The sequence below is a fragment of the Notamacropus eugenii genome, chromosome 3 (genome assembly GCF_028372415.1).
Source record: "Notamacropus eugenii isolate mMacEug1 chromosome 3, mMacEug1.pri_v2, whole genome shotgun sequence".
NCBI classification, from domain to species: Eukaryota; Metazoa; Chordata; class Mammalia; order Diprotodontia; family Macropodidae; genus Notamacropus; species Notamacropus eugenii.
This window is the reverse complement of record NC_092874.1, coordinates 22,569,404-22,591,645: the sequence shown is the minus strand read 5'-3', so window position 1 is coordinate 22,591,645 and position 22,242 is coordinate 22,569,404. Positions and strand designations below refer to the sequence as shown.

Here is a 22,242-nt window from a genome sequence, read left to right as displayed (position 1 = left end):
CAACAGTCTGGCACACCCCTGCACACTTAATCAAGGTTTCTTGGAATGAATTACTTGAGGGCATTGAGCCAACCTCAGATGAAAGGGATCCTGTGCCAAAAGGGACTCAGAGGTCCAATGAACACACCTCCCCATTCTGATGAGTCAAATCACTTCTGCAAGCATTAATCAAGGGTCCTTGCTAAGTGATAGGCACACCAAGACAAAATCAGAAAACAGTCTTGGGTCTTAAAATGTTTTCCTAGGGAATCAAGGAGGTTTCTTTTGATGTAGAAGTTTTTTTTTGTTTTTTTTCCTTAATGTTTGATTGTATTTTAATTGTTTTTTAAAATTAATTTATTTGATTTCAGTTTTCTACAATCATTTTCATATATCTTAGATTTTCTCCCCCTCCCTCCTCCTTTTATCTCCCCCCTCCCTCCCTGAGATGGCGTACAACTTTATATAGGTTCTACACATACATTCTTATTAATACATTTTCACCTTGGTCAAGTTATATAGAAGAATTAAAATAAACGGGAGAAACCATGAAAACAAAATAAAACAAAACATAACACAAGAGAAAATGGTCTGCTTCATTGTGCGATCCAATTCCATAGTTATTTCTCTGGATGTGAAAGGCATTTTGCCTTGAGTCCTTTGGGAATGTTTTAGGTTCTTGCATTGCTGTGAAGGGCTAAGTTTATCAGAAACAGTCCTCGCACACTGTTACTGTTGCTGTGCACAAAGTTCTCCTGGTTCTGCTCCCCTCACTCAGCATCAATTCATATAAGTCTTTCCAGGCCTCTCTGAAGTCTTCCTGTTCATCATTTCTTATAGCACAATAGTATTCCACTGCATTCATATACCACAGCTTGTTCCGCCATTCCTCAATTGATGGGCATTTCCTCCATTTCCAGTTCTTGGCCACCACAAAAAGAGCTGCTATAAATATCTTTGTATACATGGGAGAGGTGGTTTTTTTTTTTTAATACCTCCCTGAACAGTTTCTCTTTTTAGTCTCTTCATAAGTCAGAGGTTTACAAAAGTGATACAGTGGGTGGAGTGCAGGGTTTAGAGACCTGAGTTCAAATCCTCCTCAGGCATTTGCTAATTTTAACGTGCTGAGCAAATCACTTACCTTCTGTCTGCCTCAGTTCCCTCCTGTGTAAAACAGGAGTGCTAATAGTAGCCCCTAATTCTCATGGTTGTTATGATGGTCAAATGACTTTCATATTTTTAAACCTTAATGTGCCATATAAAAACTAGCTATTATTATTAATTCTTAGACACTCCCCTCTAGGAATGGAGGAATGAGAGTCCCCTCCTCTTCCTCACTTCTCTTGAACCTCCTCATTTGGGCTCCTTCTAGAGAAGGAGGGCTGGACTAACTTCAGAGGGAATACAAAGAATTACTGTTCATTTTCCAAGTAGGTTCAGCTTTACAAAGTGCTTTCCACAGAGCGAAGTCAAGAAATGTAATCCCTGTTTTTGCAGGTGAAGAAACTGAAGCTATGAAGGGTTAAATGTACTCTTGTGAACATACAGCTGAGGAACCGGGTCTCCCACCTAGATCCCTTCTCTCCACTAAAACATGTAGCCTCTCATTTTGAAGATGTCTGGAATAGCTTTACAACCTTGATTACAATGTTTCTTTTGTGGTGATGGATAGAAGATATTATATGTCAGGTTTTGTCCATGGCCTTCCATGAATAAGTGGAAACAATTATCTATTAGGTCCTGGTGCCTCCTCTTTCTTTTTCCCCAGGGTAATAGCGCCACCTGGTGCTCAGCAAACCCAGGAACCACTAACTCACTGACTTCCACTGGCTTTGGGAAGGGTGGCATTCCACAGTCTGAGAGTCAAGGGGAGTCCTAGGATCCTGGATTTAGAGCTGGAGGTCATCCAGTGCAATCTCCTTAATTTTTCGGATGAGGAAACTGAGGCCCATTGAGGTTAAGTGACTTTTCCAAGGTCACAGACCTGAGATTAGAATCCTGGTCATGTTTGAAACCAGAGCGTGGGATCATGGGATTTTAGAATCAGAAGTTTCTTTAGTCTTTTAGTCCAGACTTTCATTCAGCTCCTTGATAAGTGATCATCATATCCCTGCTTTGAACACCTCAAATCAGGGCATGGGGAAGGTGGTGGAGAGTGAGTGTTGGTCTTGGGTTAGAAAACTGACCAGCTATGTAACCCTGGACAACCTATCTAACCTCTCTGGGACTCAGTATTTTCATCCATAAAATGGAGACGTAATTCTTCACCATCTACCTCCCAGGGGTTGTTATAGGGAATGTGCTTTGTAAACTTCAAAGGCCTGTGAAAATGTGTTATGTTATCAATATAATACGATCCACATAATTATTTAAAAGATGGCTTTGTCTCGAAAGAGTGTGCTTGATGTGGTGGGGAGAGGGCTTGCCTTGGCATCAGGAGAGGCCCGGCTTTAAAGTCTCACTAACCCAGAAGGTGGACACCCCTCCACACTCCCTCCCCCATGGGAAGAAATAGACTAGTCTCACAGGATTGGCAGGTATGGATGAGTTGCAACCTGCGTCATTGGAGGGATTGCCATTAGGAGCAATTACAGGAAAGTTACTCCACTGTTCCCTGGCGATTTTGAGAACCCCAGGATCTTTTCCTCCTCCTCTGGATAATGTAGCACTCAAGGAGTTTAGTGAAGGTTTTATCTTATTCATTTAACCGTATGTTGTGACTGATTCTTAGATTCTCCAACCATGTAGATGAAGACTATATTGGGTTTCCTAGGTGCCTATTAACATTTATTGTGCTAACATTTCAAAGCATTATCCTTCTATGAATTGGTTAAATCTGTTCATTTTTTGGAGGGGGGGAGACCCTCTGCAGCGGAGGAAAGCCTGAGGGCATGGAGGGAGGGGAGAATGACTTGGCAGGCAGAAGGTGTCCTCTGTAGCACCTTCTGGGTGACTTCTCCATTGTGCATTGACTGTGCAGCGGTCATAATCACTACTTTCCCTCAGAGAGACCATGTTGTCTCCTTAAAGTAGGTGGATAGGGGAAATCCGGAAGGGCTTCACAGAGGTGGTGGCTTCTGAATTGGGCCTTGAAGGAAGAGGAGTCTGAAACATCTATGGCAAAGGAGACCACTTTTTTAAAGCCAGAGTAACCCTTGTCCCTGGTGCTTCCAAGCTCTCTAATTTCTTGACCCACACTCCTTCTCCATTCCATTCTATTTCCTACCTCAAGCTGATGGGGACTGCTGGGTAAGAGAGGAGCACAAGATTTCCCTGTTCACCCATGGTAAAGGCTCATTCATTTGGGTGCTCCAGGGCTAGGAATTGTGACAAACTGGACAGATATTGGACTCCAGGTAAAATTAGAGAAGTGATGGCTGAGCAGATTAATAGGGACTACTAACAGTGCAGTAGAAGGAAAGGGGGATTTCAAATCAGAGGACCTAGATTCAGATCATCACCCTGTCATCACTTTTTAATCTTGAGACAATCCTGTAACTTTTCCAGAATTGCATTTCTTCATCTCTATAGAGAGAATATAGAAGGACTAGATATCTCCAAGATTCCTTCCTGCTAGAAGCAAATATTTGTAAGCAAACAATTGATAAGCAAAATACCGGTTATTTGCCATAACTAATTTGTAGGTTCCCTGGCTCCCACCCCACCTTTAGGGTCTGGTGGCATCCCAGTCAACTCATAAGAGCTTGAGGAAGGTTTGCTCTCTGATGTATGTGATAGACGGACCCTTTCATTCTCTCCCTCCCCAAACTTCACTAAAAATGTTTATAGCAAAATTAATTAGGGAAATTGGTCTTTAGTTTTCTTTCTCTGTTCTTACCTAGTTTAGGTATCAAAACCATGTTTGTGTCATAAAAGGAATTTGGTGAGACTTCTTTACCAATTTTTTTTCAAATAGTTTATGTAGTATTGAAATTAATCATTCTTTAAATATTTAGTAGAATTCACTTGTAAATTTATCTGGTCCTGGAGTTTTTTCCTTAGGAAGTCACTTATAGCTTATTCATATTTTTTCTAAAATAGAGTTATTTAAGTATTCTATTTTCTTTTCTGTTGATCTGGACAAATTATAAAATATTATAAATGATTAATGATATAAAATATAATAAATATTTTTATAAGTATTGATCCATTTTATTTGGATTCTCAATTTTGTTGGCATATAGTTGGGCAAAATAGCTCTTAATAATTGCTTTAATTTTATCTTCATTAGCCATAAATTCACCTTTCATTTTCGATACTGGTAATTTGGTTTTCTTCTTTCTTTTTTTTAATCAAATGAACCAATTGTTTATTTTGTTGTTTTTTTTAAACCCAGCTTCTAGTTTAATTTATTAGTTTAATAGGTTTTTTATTCTTTCAGTTTTATAAATCTCTCCTTTGGTTTTCAAGATTTCTATTTTGGTATTTAATTGGAGATTTTTAGTTTGTGTGTGTATGTTTTTTAGTTGCATGTGCAATTCATTGATTTGTTCTTTCTCTCTTTTAGTGGTGGAAATGTGTTGAGATATAAAATTTCCATTAGTACCGCTTTGACTGCATCCCACAAATTTTGATATGTTGTCACATTGTTGTCATTATTTTTAACAAAATTATTGGTTATTCCTGTAATTTGTTCTTTGACTTACTCATTCTTAAGGATTTGGTTTTTTAGTTTCCAATTAATTTTTAATCTGTGCTTCTAAAGCTCTTCATTGAATGTAATTCATATTGCATTATGGTCCCAAAAAGGTGCATTTAATATTGCTATTTTTCTGCATTCGTTTGTGATGTTTTTGCTTCCTAAAACTTGTTCGGTTTTTGTGAAAGTGCCATGTACAGTTGAGCAAAAGGCATACTTTTTTTTTATTCCCATTCAATATCCTCCAGAGATCTATCATATCTAACTTTTATAGCATTCTGTTAATCTTCTAAGCTTCTTTTTTATTTATCTTATGGTTAGATTTCTCTCAGTCCGAGAGGGGTAAATTGAGGGCTCCCACTAGTTGGTTTTATTGTCTCTTTTCTCCTGTCATTCATTTAACTTTCCCTTCAAGAATTTGAATACCATGCCATTTGGTGCACACATGTTTAGTGTTGATAGTGCTTCATTTTCTACAATACCTTTTAGCAAAATATAGTTTCCCTGATGACCTTTTTTAATTAGAACTATTTTTGCTTTTGCTTCGTCTGAGACCTTGATTACTACTCCTGCCTTTTTTTTAAAACTTCAGTTGTAGCTTAATAGATGCTGTTTCAGTCCCTTATTTTAACTGTGTGTGTCTTTCTGTTTCAAGTATGTCTTTTGTAGACAACATATTGTTAGAGTCTAGAAAGACATGGTTAGATGCCACAGAACAGATGGTGTGGGTAAAATTGTCAGTGCCACCACAAACCAGAGTCAGAACCTAAACTTCAAATCCAGACCCAACACCATAAATTCAGGAACCAATGAAGGTTATTGCACTTACCAGAGAAGGATTCCCACTTACACAGGCAGACTCCCCCAAGGAACAAAAGGACACTTATATAGGCTTTGATTTAGGCAGGAGGTATATTGGGTATGGGGTACCTTAGGATTGGACAAGGTCTGTTTCTGGGAGCTTGTAGGATACAAATAGAGCGGGTAGCATTCTTTGATTGGACAGGGCTCTTGGGGCTAGTGAACAGGAAGGCTCCTTCTTCAAATTGTCTATTTCTTATCACCCTGCCTAATAGATCATATGGTGGTCAGAAGAAGCAATACAAGGACATTGTCAAGGTCTCTCTTGAGAACTTTGGAATTGATTGTGTGACATGGGAGAAACTGGCACGGGACTGTTCGTTATAGCATGCCCTCATCAGAGAAGGTGCTGTGCTCTGTGAGCAAAGCAGAATTGAAACAGCTCAAAGGAAATGCAGAAGGCGGAAATCTGCAGTATCCACCCCAAATGTTCACTTGGACTATCTGTGCCCAATCTGTGGTAGAGCATTCTGAGCTCATATTGGTCTGATCAGCCATAGTCAGACACAATGAAACTTGACTTTATCATATATATGTCATTTTGGTCCTTCTGGAGAACGAAGGACAACCACCACCCTGATAGAGGGGATTGTCCTTGCTGTTTCAGTAAGGAAGGTGGTGGTGGTGGTGGTGTGTGTGTGTATGTGTGTGTGTGTATATGCGTGTGTGTGATTGGGGGAGGATGCAAGGTAGGGACTGGGATTGGACATGCAATCTAGACAAGCCAGACAGAGGAACTTTGGACAAAGTGGCATTACTTTAGCTTTCTACCCAGGATGGCAATATCCTAACTGTATGTGTGTTGTGAAGGTCCACTAGGACCTCTTCCATCTTCATCGAGGGGAATGCTAACCTTCTCTCCTTCCAAACAACACCCCATACAAGCCAGAGATTATCCTCTGGCTGCTCTGAGCTGGAATCCTGAGGACATAATAAAGAGACACTCCCCTTCTCTCCTGCCTCTTCTAACTGGTTGAGGATGACTTTGAGGTCTAGAGGGTGAGTGGATGGCACAACCTCATGCCTCTGTCTTCTTTCCTTTCAAATAGGGCCTTGTGAAATCTCCAAAGTCAGCTGGAATGTCCCTCTCTTTGGGCACCAGAGCAGTGGGGGCTCAGCTACAAAAGCACTTGTGATAGACACAGAGTGGCCAAGAGGAGAGAGAAGGTAAGAAGGGAAGAGGCCATTTGGCACAACCAGGCTGTTTTCAACAGAGGCGAAATGTAAAATAATGCACAAGTAGCCCCTGTATCATCCCAGCAGGACTGCAAGACTAGTCTCTCAAGCGATCACAATGAATCTGATTCTGTACTGTTAAATTCCCCTTTCAGTGTGAGAATAATGCTGCCTGTTCCGAAAGGGATTCATGTTGGTAGCAGAATTGTTCTTCAGGAATGTGAGGGTGTGGTGGAGTGGAAGCGTTGGATGCCAGTTCCCCTACTGAGGAGATAGATAATCCCAGAGAAATAACCTAAGGACAATTGAGGAAGGTCTCTGGTAGCCTCTGCCTCCTGGCCTCTAGCTAGCCACTGCCAGATATTCAGTAAAGTGCCCCAGCCAGGGTAGCATTTCCCAGATACTCTCTACAATAACCTTTTAAAATCATTAACCCTTTACTGCAGGCAACTAGGATCTCTAGAAGGTTTGTCTCATTTCTGAGATCAGTACCCAGCAGAAAGACAAAGGCTGGAGTGGGGAATGGGGTACAAGAAACAGGAGAAGTTTGCCATCTAAGGAAACAGTCACCAAGCATTTATTAAGCATCATTATGCATGGTGGTTTTTACAAAGTCAGGACCTTTGTTAATAACTAACCCTTCTGTAGGCAAGAACAAGTTTGCTGCAAATTGGGATCATCAATACGTAAGACTGAGCTAAACTGTATTTTGAGAGTCTGTGACTTCATTCATTTACCTCCCCATCCCTGGCAGTGATAGTGATGACTGGAAGAGAACGGTTGTTGGTCAGCCTTGTCCGACTCTGGGACCCCATGGATCATCATGTAGAAGGCCTTCTATCCTCCCCTATCTCTGGAAAGTTCATGTTTGTTGTTTCCATGCCTCTCTCTATCCATCTCATCCTCTGCTGTCCCCTTTTCCTTTTGCCTTCCATCTTTCCCAACATCAGGGTCTTTTCCAGTGAGTTCCATCTTCTCATGATGCAGTCAAAGTATTTAACTTTTGGCTTCAGTATTTGACCTTCTAGTGAATAGTCTGAATTAATTTCTCTAAGTATTGGATCTCCTTGTTTCTTCATGACCTCATTGAGGTTTTCTTGGCAGAGATACTGGTGTGATTTGCTTCTTCCTTCTCCGGCTCATTTTATAACTGAGGAAACTGAAGCAAATAAGGTTAATTGACTTGCCCGGGGTCACTCAGCCAGTAAATGTCTGAGTCTGGATTTGAACTCATGAAGATGAGTTTTTTTGACTCCAAGCCCAGCCTTCTATCCACCATGACACCTAAAGAGGAAAACTTAAAACTTTCAGCTCCAGAATTTCCTTCCTTTCCTCCCTCACTCTTCTGAATGTTGAATGTCTCACCGATGAGTTTACTGAGAGCTGGTGATTTGTCCAAGGTCATATAGTCAATGGGCAGCCAGGTGGTGGTGCCGCCATATTTTACAGAGCTGGGGTCACAGTGGAGGTATTGGCCTGGAGGTAGAAAGACTCATCTTCCTGAGTTCAAATCCAGCCTCAGACACTTACCAGCTGTGCGACCCTGAGCAAGTCACTTCACCCTGTTTGACTCAGTTTTCTCAGCTATAAAATGAGCTGGAGAAAGAAATAGCAAACCACTCCAGTATCTGTGCCAAGAAAACCCCAAATGGGGTCAGGAAGAGTCAGACATGACTGAAACAACTGAACAACAAGCAGAGACCTCTGGCTCCCAATTCATCTTGTAATCTTTCGGTTGAAAGTCAAGTAAGTGCTTTGGAAATATCTTAATCCTGCTATTAAGACCCTTTTCAGACTACTTGCGGAAATTGGGGGGGGAGTGTCATGTGCTGAGTGAGGCTTCCTGATCCACGGTGACATTGAGCCAAGAGTCAACCACAAGAAGGAGACTGGAGGCGGGGGACAAAGGGGAGAGCTCCCCGCAGGAACATGAGTAGGATTTTGAAACATGATGGATCTATATGTGGTTACAGTGTTAGCAAAAGACTGATTCCAAAAAGCCTTTCCTCTGCATAGAATGGAAAGCTTGGAAGATGAGGCTTAGGCAGGGAAACAGGGCATAGCTCCACTGTGTTTGCCTTGTAATCCTAGAATTTCTTAGGTAAACACAGAGCTCTCAGCCTAATCTGTTCAAAACAAGCCGCCCTCGAAATTTGAGGAAAGAACATTTTCCATGATGTTTTTCTAGCTAAGGTGCTTAGAACCGGGGACTCTGTGCTAACATCGCCCGCACGGTCTCTCTGGCTGTGGGCCAGGTCAGAGGATGCTATTTATCTCAGATCTAAGGTTTCTGAGAAAACACCTTTGGTGACGGCCTGAGAGGACCCAGAGTCCTCCTCTTTTGCTTTTGAAACTTTGCCAAAATGGGCCTAATTTCTTTCTTTTTGAGGCCCTGGTAGAATAAAAACAACAACCTTAGAGCTAGTCCGGACATCAGAGGCCACCGAGGCCAACCCTCTGATTTCTTATTTTACATATAAGGAAGCTGAGGTCCAGACAAGTAAAGTCACTTACCCAACATCTGTCAGTAAGGGGCGTATTCAGGATTAGCATCTTGGTTCTTGGACTCCAAATTCACTGCTTGGACTTTCTACTGTAACATTTTATCCTTGTTTCTAGAATTTTTTACTGTTTAAACATCACTGTTTTCTTTTTTTTCAGAATATTTTCCTTTTTTCTTTTTTTAATTTATTTGTTTTCAGTTTTCTACAATTACTTACATAAGTCTTAGATTTTCTCCCCTTCCCTCCCTCTTCCGTCCCTGAGACAACATGCAATTTTCTATGGGTTCTACACATACATTCCTATTAAATACATTTTCACCTTAGTCATGTTGCATGGAAGAATTGAAATGAATGGGAAAAACCATGAGAAAAACCCAAACAAAACAAAACATAACACAAGAGAAAATGGTCTGCTTCATTCTGCGATCCAATTCTATAGTTCTTTCTCTGGATGTGGATGACATTTTGCCTCAAGAGTCCTTTGGGAATGTTTTAGGTCCTTGCATTGCTATGAAGGGCTAAGTTTATCAGAAACAGTCCTCACACACTGTGGTTGTTGCTGTGTACAAAGTTCTCCTGGTTCTGCTCATTTCACTCAGCACCAGTTCATATAAGTCCCTCCAGGCCTCTCTGAAGTCTTCCTGTTCATCATTTCTTGTAACACAATAACATTCCATTACATCCATATACCACAACTTGTTCAGCCATTCCCCAATGGATGGGCATCCCCTTGATTTCCAGTTCTTGATCACCACAAAGAGAGCTGTTATAAATATTTTTATATACAAATCACTGTTATTCTCTACTGCCTTTCCCCACCTCATAAAAACTCTTCAATCAAGGAAGAACTGACATGCTGACTATGTATGAAAAAGCATGCCATACTCTGAACTTATTGTCCACCACCTTTTTACCAAGAGGCATGGTGCAACATGGTCTTCTGAAGTTACACTCTACCTGCCAATCCAGATTGGATCTCCCCTCTGTGAGAGAAGAGCCTTAAATGCTTACCTTGTGCCCACTCTGCCCAGCCCACCCCCGATCTCCACCCCTCTGGGTTTCAAACTTATCTTTCTCCCAGCCAAGGCCCTTTAGTGTCCTGAAGTTACATACTTTAAAACATCTTCTTTCCCTTGGCCATCCGCCATTTAAATCTCTTTTCCTCTTTCTGGTCCTTACACCCTCCCCAAGAAATGTTGGAGGGCTGGCTCACAGGAAAGGATGTTGTTCATACTAAAGGTCACATCCCAGAAGAGGTGTTAAGATTGTTTTTAACAAACATTTATAAACAAAGCATGTTGATTCCCTGTGGGTCTCTAGGTGGTACAGTAGCTCTGGGTCTGGAGTCAGGGAGACCCGAGTTCAAATCCTGCCTCAAACACTTACTAGTTGTATGGCCCTAAGCAAGTTACTTGACCTCTCCCTGCGAGACTGAGGCCTCAGGTTCCTCATTTGTAAAATGGAGCTGTTGATAGCACTTATATCCTAGGGTTGTCATGAGGCTCAAATGAGATGTTTGTAAAGCATTTCACAAATCTAAAGGACTGTATTAATATTATTGTTGTTATTACGGTGATGAAATCAGTTGTAGTCTCTACCCTCAGGTAGCTAACAGTGAACTAACCAGGGGAGCAAAGGCCCAAGAGTCGCCATCTATGCTCTAGCACAATTGCCTGTGAAGGAGAGGTCTAAAGTACTAGAAGAGATTCCAAGAGGGAAAAGGCAAGTGTATACAGGCGTTTATTAATTACTTACTGCATACATGTTATTGCACTAGGTTCTGGGGTTCCCTACACTCAAGGGGTTTTCTTTTAGGAAGGGGGTGATAAATATGAGGTAAATCCAAAGTGACTTTGGGGTACAAGACACTAGCAAGTGGGAGTTCATTTGAAAAGCCTGGATTTGGAGTTGAGGAGGCTAGATGGCTCAGTGGGTGGAGCACTGTGCCTGGAGTCAAGAAGACCCAAGCTCAAATCCAGCCTCAGGCACTTACTAGTTGTGTGACCCTAGGCAAGTCACTTAAACCTGTTTGCCTCGGTTTCCTCATCTGTAAAATGAGCTGGAAAAGGAAATGGCAAACCCCTCCAGAATCTTTGCCAAGAAAACCCCAAATAGGATCACAAAGAGTTGGACAAGACTGAACAACTTTAGGATTAGCCCTGAAGAGATATGAAGACTCCAAAAGGCCGAAGGAGGTGAGGAGTCCCTGGGGCAAGGAAACTGCTTTTTCCTGATTTTGTTAATACTCCCTCACACACGTGATTCTACACCATTGGCAATAGCAGGGGTATAAATGTCTGCAGCAGGATTTGAACCCAGGTTTTAATGATCCTAAATCCAATGCCCTAACCACTACACCACACTTGTTCTCATAGAAGTGCCTAGCCACTGGGGTATGGAGCCCGCAGAAATCTGCTCACTCACCAGGACTCCCGAATTCTGTGGTGGTGCTGCCCTGGCTTTTCAGGACTCAATTCAGGCAGCTCAGGTTTCCCTTAGGGGTGCTCCTTTGGGCAAGGTGACCGTGCCCAATGGGTTCCTGACCACCGAGAAACCAGCAGGGGAGACTCTGTGCAGGGTGCAGCCCAGTGCTTCCTCTTGACCTCCTTGGAGCTCCTCTGAAGCAGCTGCGGGTGCTGTGAGGGCCTGGGGAGTTTATGGCGGGAAATCATTTGTGAGGAGATGCTGTTTCTCCGTACTTGCAAGAGTCTTCCCCTGCCTGGTTGGTTGGTGGTTGCTGTCCTTCATCTTTGAAAGGACCAAAATGACATCACCTTTGTAAAGTGAAATTTCAGTGTGTCTGACTGTGGCTGAGCAGACCAATACGAGGTCAGAATGTTCTACCACAGGTCGGGCACAGATAGGCCCTGTGAATATTTGGGGTGATTATCCCAAATTTGCACATCCTGCGTTTACTTTGTGCTGTCTCAATTCCGCTTTGCTCAGATACCACAGCACCTTTTCTCACGTGGGCACGCCATACTGAGCGGTCCTGTGCCAATGTCTCCCATGTTGCACAGTCAAATCCAAAGTTCTTGAGAGAGACCTGGACAGTGTCCTTGCATCGTTTCTTCTGGCCACCATGTGATCACCTGCCCCATGTGAGTTCTCCATGAAATAGTCTTTTTGGCAAGTGTACATTTGGCATTCGAACAACGTGGCCAGCCCATCAGAGTTACACTCTCTGAAGCATAGTTTGAATGCTTGGCAGTTCAGTTCGAGCAAGGACTTCAGTGTCTGGTACCTTATCCTGCCAGGTGATCCTCAGAATCTTCCTAAGACAGTTCAAATGGAAGCGATTCAGTTTCCCGCCATGGTGCTGGTAGACTGTCCATGTTTCACGGGCATACAACAATGAGGTCAGCACAATGGCTCTGTAGACCTTCACTTTGGTAGTCAGTCTAATACCTCTTCTCTCCCAAACTTTTCTTCAGAGTCTCCCAAATACTGAGCTAGCTCTGGCAATGTGTGCATCAACCTTATTGTCAATGTGTATATGCCTGAAAAGTACACTACCAAGGTAAGTGAACTTATCCACAGCATTCAAAACTTCTCCATTTGTTGTAACAGATGGTTCCACATACGGATGGTGTGGTGGTGGCTGATGGGGCACCTGTGTTTTCTTGGTGTTAATTATTAGGCCAAAATGAGCACAGGCAGCAGAGAATTGATCCATACTTTGTTGCATCTCAGCTTCAGAGGCTGCATTGAGTACACAATCATCTGCAAACAGGAAATCATGCACCAACACTCCCTTCACTTTGGTCTTGGCTGGTAGCCTTTTCAAATTGAAGAATTTACCATCAGTACAGTAGTTGACCTTGATGCTGTGTTCATCCTCATTGAAAGCATTTGTCAATATGACTGAAAACATCATGCTAAAAAGCATGGGAGCAAGCACACAGCCCTGTTTAAGTCCATTGGTGGCTGGGAAGGCAGGAGACCTTTGTCCATTATCCAGAACCCGGGCAAACATGCCATCATGAAATTGATGTACAATATTGATGAACTTCTCTGGGCAACCAAATTTTGACATAATTTTCCATAAACCCTCATAACTAACAGTGTCAAAGGCCTTAGTCAGATCCACAAACATTGTGTACAGAGCTCTGTTCTGCTCCTGGCATTTCTCCTGGAGTTGTCGGGCAGTAAACACCATATTGACTGTTCCTCAGCCCTTTCTGAAGCCACACTGGCTCTCAGCTATATGACCATCTTCCAGGTGAAGGATCAGCCTATTAAGAAGGACTCTAGCAAGAATTTTGCCAGCAATGACTAAGAGAGAGATCCCCCTGTGATTGTCACAGGACAATCTATTCCTTTTACCCTTATAGGGATGGACAGAGAAGGCATCCTTGAACTCCTGGGGGATAACCTCCTCTTGCTATATAACCTGGAAAATTTTAGTCAGCTTTTGTGTGAGCAATGGTCCCCCTCTCTTGTAAATCTCAGCTGGAATAGAATCAGCACCAGGTGCTTTGCCACATGAAAGCAGCCTAATGGCCCTCAAAACCTCTTCTTCAGTTGAAAGTTCAGCTAAGGAGAGATTGACTTCAACCTGAGGTGAACAGTCAATGACCTCAGCATTGACTGATGATGGTCTGTTGAGAACACTATCAAAGTGTTCAACCCATCTCTCTAGGATCATGTCCTTATTACTAATCAATGTGGCTCCATCAGCACTGAGTAGTTGTGATGCACCATAGGTTTTTGGTCCATAAATAACTTTCAGGGAATCATGAAAGAGCTTTGGATTGTTACTATCAGCATGAAACTGAATTTGATCTGCCTTCTTACTGAGTCAGGAATTCTGCATCTCTCTAAGCTTTGCTTGTACTTTGCTTTTGATGGAATTAAATGCTGCCTTCTTAGAGGTGGATGAACTATCCTGCTGGTAAATCCTGTGGAGTTCTCATTTTTCATTTAGCAGCTTCTGAATTTCCCCATCATTTTCATCAAACCAGTATTGATGCTTGCTAGTGTTGTGACCCAGATGAGCAAATGCAGTGCTGTACACCAAATCTCTGAAAGCTGCCCCACTGTTGCCAACTGTGTGTTGGCTCAACTTCCCCTCCAAGTCAGCAGCAAACTGTTCATGCTCAGAGAACAGCTCTAATTTGTTGAGATTAATTCTTCTGGTGGTCATTTTGCTTTGGGGGTGGTGCTTTTGATGAATGTGAATATTTAGCTTGGAAAGGCTAAGTCTGTGATCAGTCCAGCACTCTGCACCACACATTGCCTTTGTCACTCTCACATCTTGTCTGTCTCTTCTCCTTACAATCACACAATCTATTAGATGCCAGTGTTTGCTGCAAGGGTGTATCCATGATGTTTTATTGTGTTTAGGTAAATGGAAGACAGTGTTGGTGATGAGAAGGTCATGTGATACACAAGTCTTCAGCAGTAAATGACCATTGCTGTTGCTGTTTCCAACTCCATTCCTCCCTAGGACTCCCTGCCAAGTCTAGCATTAAAGTCACTCAGAATTATAAGCTTGTCCTCTTTTGGCACATTGATGATAAGGGTCTCTAGGTCTTCATAAAATTTATCTTTGACTTCCCCAGGGTTTGGCATGGTGGGAGCATAGGCACTGATTATGGTGGCATGACGTTTTCCTGAGACTGGCAATAGCATTGTCGTGAGTCTGTCATTCACTCCTTTTGGCAGGCATCCCAGCTTTCTGATTAGATTAGTGTTGGTTGCAATACCCACACCAGCTTCACAGCGCTCCCCTTCACTGCGCCCACTGCAGAAAAAAGTGTATCCAGCTCCAACTTCAGCAAGCTGGCCTTCATTTGCCAACCTTGTTTCACTCAGGGCTGCTATTTGGATATGATACCTGTTGAGTTCTCTTGCAACAAGAGCAGTTCTTCTTTCAGGTCTACTGGATTTTGTGTTGTCTGTTAGTGTGTGCACGTTCCATGTGCCAATGGTGAGTGGAACCATCTTCGTAGATGTTTTCGTACATTTTTTTGTGTTTCAACCACATAGTGGAATTCCTCCTCTGCTGCAGGAATCAGGCCAAGGTTGAGGAAGCAGGCAATGTTTAGGGCACCTTTTCTAGCCCCCTTCCTCACACCAGGAGGTGAGCAGTATGATCCTTAAAAGGCTGCTCAGACACCCAGGGGGCTGCTAAGTCCCACTGCTGTCCAGTGAGAAACAACCCTATGGCCCAGGTCGCCTGTGTGCAGGGTTGTGACTACAGCTCCCAGTGTATCCACACCTGCTGCTTCATCACTTGCCTATCACCATAGGACTTTGAGGCATAATAGTGAAATAGTATGGGTGATGTCTTTTGATTTGTGTGTAAATTGGATTTAAGTGAGGCAAAGTTGTACAAAGTCATCAGCCTCATTCTCTCCTCCAGACTCATCATAGTCCAGTGGCAGGACAGAGTCAAGATGACTGGTGATGGCTCAGGATGCAGTGGATGACCTTGGGGTCTTTGGTGTCTAACCAAGCTCTAAGCGCTCCACATCTCCTGCTTCATCTGCCTTCATGGCTGTTGGAACAAATTGTTCTCATCTACCCATTCCACCAGATGAAGTCTTCACATACTTGGGGTAGACACCCCCCTAACTCACCAATGGGTTTGAGAACCCTTGGTTACTCCCAACCTGGTTTGGCCCATCTGCTGAAACAGTTTACCAGGATGTGGCCACTGCACATGCTACAGCTTCTTGGAGCCACAGGTGAGAACAAGTGGACACTAAAGGTGGAAAGAGCCCTGAAAAGGACTTCATCACACCATCACACCAAAGGTACTGGTACTGGTCCTCCCTGAACACACCCTACACCTCACTTACCTGGGGAGTAAGTAAAGGGTGGAAGATGAGTTGGGAAAGTTGCAGGTGGGGCCACAAGATCCCTTGCAATTCTAAAATCTTGGTGATTTTAGAGTCCCTTCCACCTTCAGATCAATTATCTGAAGAAGAGCTAGGCTGTGGTGGCTGATTATAACACCACCATGTTGTTTTGAGGGTATGGGACAAGGTTGAGAGGCTAGGGATCATCTCTGAGCTGCACTCTAAGGTAAGAGGCAAAGGTGTAAGCCAGACTCTCAGTAGTGCTAACTTTCTTAATATGGCAAAGTACAACCAGCTTACCAGCTCCCAAGTGACCGTAAAGATATGTGGACAAATGAGGTCCCAACTCACAATCCCTTCTCTTCTTGGAAAAGACAAGATACTCTTTCTGGGACCCAGATATGAATTGAATCAAGAGTCTCTCACAAGAGACACACAGCAAATTGGTGTCCCGGGGTGTATTTTCTCAGGGCTTGAGTCAACTGAAGTAACTTTATAATCCTATCGCCCAGTGAACCCAGTTGGCCACAGAATCCAGAGCTGAGGGTGTTTGGGCTATGAGTCAGTCTCTAGGGGTGTGAGCAAAGTACCTGATAAACTGTAGAAAAGTGAATTGTTCCTGTGATCACCTACCCAAGCCTGCACCTTCCACAGTAGCTTGTGCAGCTGCTCTGGTCACCCTGTAGCATTTTCTGACCCGACCACTCCTTTTGACCCTGAATGGCCCTTATTGTTAGATACTGAATTGTCCATATATTGCATAGGATCTTTAGTCTAGACCTATACTCCGGAGCCAGAGTGTAGATATAGTCCTCTCATTTTACAGATGAGGAAACTGAGGTACAGAGACAAGTTATCTCCCGAAGATCATACAAGTAAGAAGTGACAAAGCTAGATTTTCATTCCGGTCCCCTGCCTCAAAATCTAGGGCACTTTACACTGTCACCCTGGGATTTGTCTCCTATCTCTTCTGTATCTTCCATGGTGCCCAACATGGAGCTTGGCACGGAGGAGAAGCTCAAGAAACACAGTGAATTTATTGGTTCTTGAGGGAAAGGCCAATGATGTGACATTTTAAGTTTAACGGGAACCCAAGTAAAAGTCGGCCTGTAGTTCTTGGGGTTTTGTGACTTTTCACTTTCCATTGACCTTTGTCTGGTATTTACTTACCCTCATGCCTTAGAGGAGCATTTCCCACCCCTAACTTCCAATGAATTCCTTGTTTGGGAAGCATTTTTTTGGTCAATACATGTGTCTTTTGTGGTGTTTTTTGCTGTTTTTTTTAAAAGTTCACTTTCAGTCACCTCTCTGGCACACAGAGTGGAACTGAGGCGTGTTGTGCACACAGGACAGTTATCGAGGGCTCACACTGTCCTCATCTGGTGGCAGGCACAGTGGGAGCAAACCAGCCCAGGCTCCCATCTCAGCCCGACCGTCAGACCTGTCTGATCTGGAGCAATCACAGATTTGACTCGATGACCTCGTAGTCTCCAAATCGGGAATTCTGCAGAGGAACAAAATGTAATAACAGCAGCAGCGTTTATTTTTCCAAGATCCTCATCACCCTGGGAGCTGGGTGCTGTTATTAGCTCTATTTTACAGATGAGGAAACTGAGCCTGAGAGAGGATAAGTGACTTGTCCAAGGTCACAAAGCTGCTGGGAAGGGTCAGAGGCAGGCTTTGAACCTGAGTCTTACTGGCTTCCAGCTGTAAGCGCTCTCCCCCGGGCCACATAATTCTTATTTTTTTTTTCAAAATGATGGTAACCCTGAGAAGGAATTCCCTCAGTCTGAGCTCCTTGAAGGAGGGGACTTTGTCTTTTATTTTGTATTTTCATCCTCAGCACCTTCCACAGCACCTTATGAATGGGGCAGTGGTGGGGAAAACTTTATATATATATACATATAACTTTACAAAGATCTTTTCCTCATTAGAACCTGGTAAGGCCTGTAGCAAAAGAATTATCCCTTTCCCCATCTTACAGATAAGGAAACTGAGGCTCCTAGAGGTTTCTCAGCTCCCAGTCCAGTGTTCTGGAGAGGTGTATACATTAATTAACTTTACACACCATCTGCAGAGAACTTCTTTGACACCCCCAACCCCTCATCAATTATCCAGACATGTCAAAAGGCATTTGCTTCATGTCAAATACTCGATTTTGTTGAAGTCCTGGGAACATGGGACTGTGTTTGTATGAATAACTGGATAAAAGATAGACTTCATGCCACACTCATTGGGCATTTGTCAGGAAAATGGGAGAGCAGTGTCATCCCTTAACTGGCAGATGAATCGAATGTGTAAGATATGTCAAGGAAACAGAAAGGAAATAATTTTTTTCTATTTCAGTCTTCAGTCTCATATTTCTTTATGCTTCACGCTTTCAGCTATTACATATTTCTGTCTGTTTCTTTCTGTTTTGATCTCCCTCTTTCTGTCTCTGTCTTCCTCTATCTCTGCCTGTCTGTTTCTTTCTGTCTCTGTCTGTCTTTCTCTCTCTCTTTCTGTTTCTATATCTCTGCCTTGCTTCTCTTCCTTTCACTACTTCTTCCTCTTTAAATTTTCTCATCAATTTCCTCCCTACTGTCAGGTTCTAGGGAATCCCCTTAAATAGAAATTCACTAACATCATATTGGTGATAAAGACTAATTTTTAAAAGGGGCATTCGCTGCTGACACTATTTCATAAATCCCCCACATTTATTTCACAAGATTTCCCTCATGACTGCTTGGAATTTTTTATTATAAACTCATTATCTATCCATAAAAATAATTCAAACACAATAAGTATAATCTTTCAAACGATCTCTGAAAATCAGCTTGTTTCTGCTTTTTAAGACCATCAGGGGTCGCCCTATCACTCCATCCAATTGATGGAGGGACTGTCCTAACATCTCCTAAAAGGAGTGAAGAACCACCATGAACATTTCTTTAGGCTGGCAGGTCCAAGTCCGAAGGCGGAAAATGCAGCCTTTACGAGGGGGCATTTGGCTGACTCCTGGTTTCATCCTTTGTTTATTCTTCAGTCAGGTCACTCAAGGTTCCATGTCCCTTACAATGTGGAGATATACACCTACTCATGGTCTGAGGAGAACAAAAGCCCCCTATCCAATTGTCTCTGTAAATTCATCAAGCATTTCTGATCAACTAACTCTCACCCCCAATTAATCATGATATTTAGAATTTATATGGCACTTTTGGAAATAGGGAGTGAGGTGGCACAGTAGACAGAGTTCTGGGTCTGGAGTCAGAAAGAATCATAGTTCTCAGTTCAAATCTGGTCTCAGACACTTACTTGTTGGGTGGCCTTGGGTAAGTCCCTTAACTCTCTTTGCCTCAGTTCTCTCATATGTAAAATGAGCTAGAGAAGGAAATGACAAACCACTCCAGTATCTCTGTCAAGAAAACCCTAAATTGGGTTACAAAGAGTCAGACATGACTGAAAGTGACCGAACTCACACTTTATGGTTTGCAAAGGGTTTCAAAAATGTGATCTTATCCCATCCTCACTAACTCTGGGAAGTCAGCGCTATTATGATCCCCATTTCATAGATGAGGAATCTGAGGCAGAAGTTAAGTGACTTGCCCAGATTTACACAGTTGGTAAATATCAGAGGCTGGATCTGGACTCATCTTCCTGATTCTAAATCCAGTCCAGCATACTAGCCGCTGTGCCATCCATCTGCTCTTAAAAGGCATCAGTCATTGGATAATCTACTGAATTGGTGTGGTGAAAAAACATCATCTATAAAAGAAGATTCTGAAATGACCGTGAGGATGACAACTGAACAAAGAGTCTGAAGTCACAGAGAACTGTATCCCTCCAGGGGAACTCTGCCCAAGGCCAAGCTTCCCTCTGGTGAGGCTTCTCAGCCACTTTTGCCCTCACTCTGCAATTCAACCAGATAGACATTTATCAGTACCTCTAGTGTGGTCACTGTGGGGTTGGATGCTGACAGAGAAAAGGAATATAAGCTCTGATCCTTACCCTAAAGGAAGCATCAATTTGTCTGGAGAGACTATTTAAAGACACAGAAAAAGGAGGGAAATCTAATGTGAGCCCCAACCAATGCTTGAATGAGGGGTATAGATAATGGATTGTACACATCAGAGAAGAAAGATGAGAAAGGGGGTTGGGGTAGTCTAGGACCACTATGTAGGAGGTGGGAACTTAAGCATGGGAAAGATTAAGATAGATGGATGGAAAGAAGGTCGTTCCAAGCAGTAGCACTGCAAAAACTCAGACCCAGAATGATCATGGTGTGTATGGGGGTTGGGGGAAGCAGGGTAGAGTGATAGATGAGGACAGGAAAGTTTCCACACCTGAAAGCTTCTGCAGTGATCATCTACCTCCCCCACCCCATGCACTTTACAGAGGAGGAAGCTTACGTCTGGAGAAGTCAAACCATTTATCCTTTTGGAATTTCTCTTTTGCAAGAGTTTTACAATGTACTTAATTATTAGTACGGTAGTTAAAAAAAGGAACTATTCACATATTGGGGTGCATGAGCTTTTTTCCCCTTTACTCCTAATAAAATAAATATGATTGAAAAAGTTTAGAGACCACTGCTTTAGAAAACAGAGAATTTTGTGAGCTGGGGGAGTGACATGATTAAAGGGTTCAAGGGAGATTTATCTGGTGGAGGTATTTATGTTACAGGACAGATTTCATTTTATTTTTTATTATTACCTTCATCTTCAGACTGCTGTGGGTTATTTACAAATGTGAAGCCTTGTTTATGTAGACTGCACTTTGAACACGTTGGTAGAATGGATAATAATTGTTCATCATTTAATGACACCTTCCTTTCTTCCAGTCATGTTTCTAGGAGACAATACAAAGTATGCTGCATCACTCCAAGAGAGAATCGTGCCAACGGCGTCCCCATTCCTGCTAAGTGAACCGTAATTGCTTTGAGGACTGTTAGTGAGTCCCCATGGTCTGTAATGAATAACTGAAAACAATATATGGCAAGACATTCGTTCAGCAGCGCCAGAGCTAGCTCCCAAGGACCATTCAATTAATTTTTAATCCAAGAGATCTGGCTAAAGCTTCAGGACACTAATGTTGCCTTCCAATGTGCTGGCATAAAACATGATCATCTTGGTGCCTCCTAGCCTGGATGATAAAACATTTACCTCCAGTTTGTTGTCCTTTTTTCAAACAAAGTAGGCTCTGCCTATAAAGCAATTCTCTTAGAAGGACAGGAAGAAGTCATTCGAGCTCATTGGCATGGGGGTGGGCTTATTTAGTACCTGCTGTGTGCCAGGCACTAAGCTAAGCACTTTACAGATATAATCTCATTGATCCTTACAGCGACTCTCGGAGGTAGGTGGTGGTGTTACCCCCATTTTACAGTTGAGGAAACTGAGGCAAAGGGAGGTAGCTTGCACAGAGTCACACAACCAGTACTTGTATATCAATGGCAAAGCTTGATAGTGGAATCATCCTGGCTCTGAGGCTAGCTCTCTAACCCTCAGGACATGGTGCTTCTCAGAAATCACTTAAAATAATTTATTTTATAATTAGACTTTCTGCTTTGTATAAATCCATAAAGGACAGCACAGATGAAGTTAGAATTACCAGAATTAGGTCCAGATTAGTTACTTGACAGCAAAAACCCTAAAAAGCCAGATCAAAGCGCTGAGGGTAGATGGCAGAAGTACTGGCATCATTTACTGAAGTGTGTGGTCAGGATAAGAAAAAAGGAGTAAAGAATAGGCATTTATTAAGCTCCTACTAGGTACCAGGCACTGTGTGAAATGTTTTACAATGATCTCATTTTGGGGTGATAATGAATGACCCTCAATACAGAATCAGGGAAGTGTGAGACATTTCCAACATGGTACAGTCCCCTTGAGGCCTGTATGTTTGAATATTATAAAACCTGAAGATCATCAAACTTTAATACTTTCCCATCATGATGGGGTGATGATGGGCTTATGAAGCTGGACCAGTTTGGTACAGATGATGGCAGGTTCTTCCATGTTGGAAAGATTAGAATATGGAATTGGAGACAAGACTCTCTGCTTGTGGAGTGCTGGCTTAGCAGTAGGTTGGCCCCTACTGTTGGCCCTGATGGATTCTTTGGCCAGGGCAAACTTGATCCATGGTGAAAATCATTACATAGTGTTTACATAAATGAAAAAAAATTCATTTGAAATCTATTTTCTTTCTCTTCCTCATTCCTTTCACACATGCATCCTCCCCCTAATTGGGGGAAAAATCCCCGCATGACAAATATACAAAGTAAAGCAAGACAAATTCCCTCACTGGCCAT

At 42.6% G+C, this 22,242-nt stretch overlaps 1 long non-coding RNA gene and 1 other non-coding gene across 6 annotated transcripts in view; one reads left to right on the top strand and one right to left on the bottom strand.

Annotated features, from left to right (window-relative positions):
* The window catches only part of LOC140532536 (uncharacterized), a 56,207-nt gene extending 35,102 nt beyond the window's left edge, over positions 1-21,105 (top strand). For 3 of the 5 annotated variants that reach the window (XR_011976565.1, XR_011976563.1, XR_011976564.1), the window contains exons 4-5: positions 6,529-6,646; positions 20,779-21,105. This is a non-coding gene — a long non-coding RNA (uncharacterized lncRNA). Of the gene's footprint in view, positions 1-6,528; positions 6,647-10,763; positions 11,056-12,593; positions 12,680-20,778 lie in introns of those variants that run through there. The other 2 variants (XR_011976566.1, XR_011976567.1) reach the window with 2 other exon arrangements.
* LOC140497937 (U6atac minor spliceosomal RNA) lies at positions 6,231-6,354 on the bottom strand. Its single transcript, XR_011964938.1, has one exon. It is a non-coding gene; the product is annotated as a U6atac minor spliceosomal RNA (small nuclear RNA).
* Positions 21,106-22,242: the final 1,137 nt, after the last annotated feature.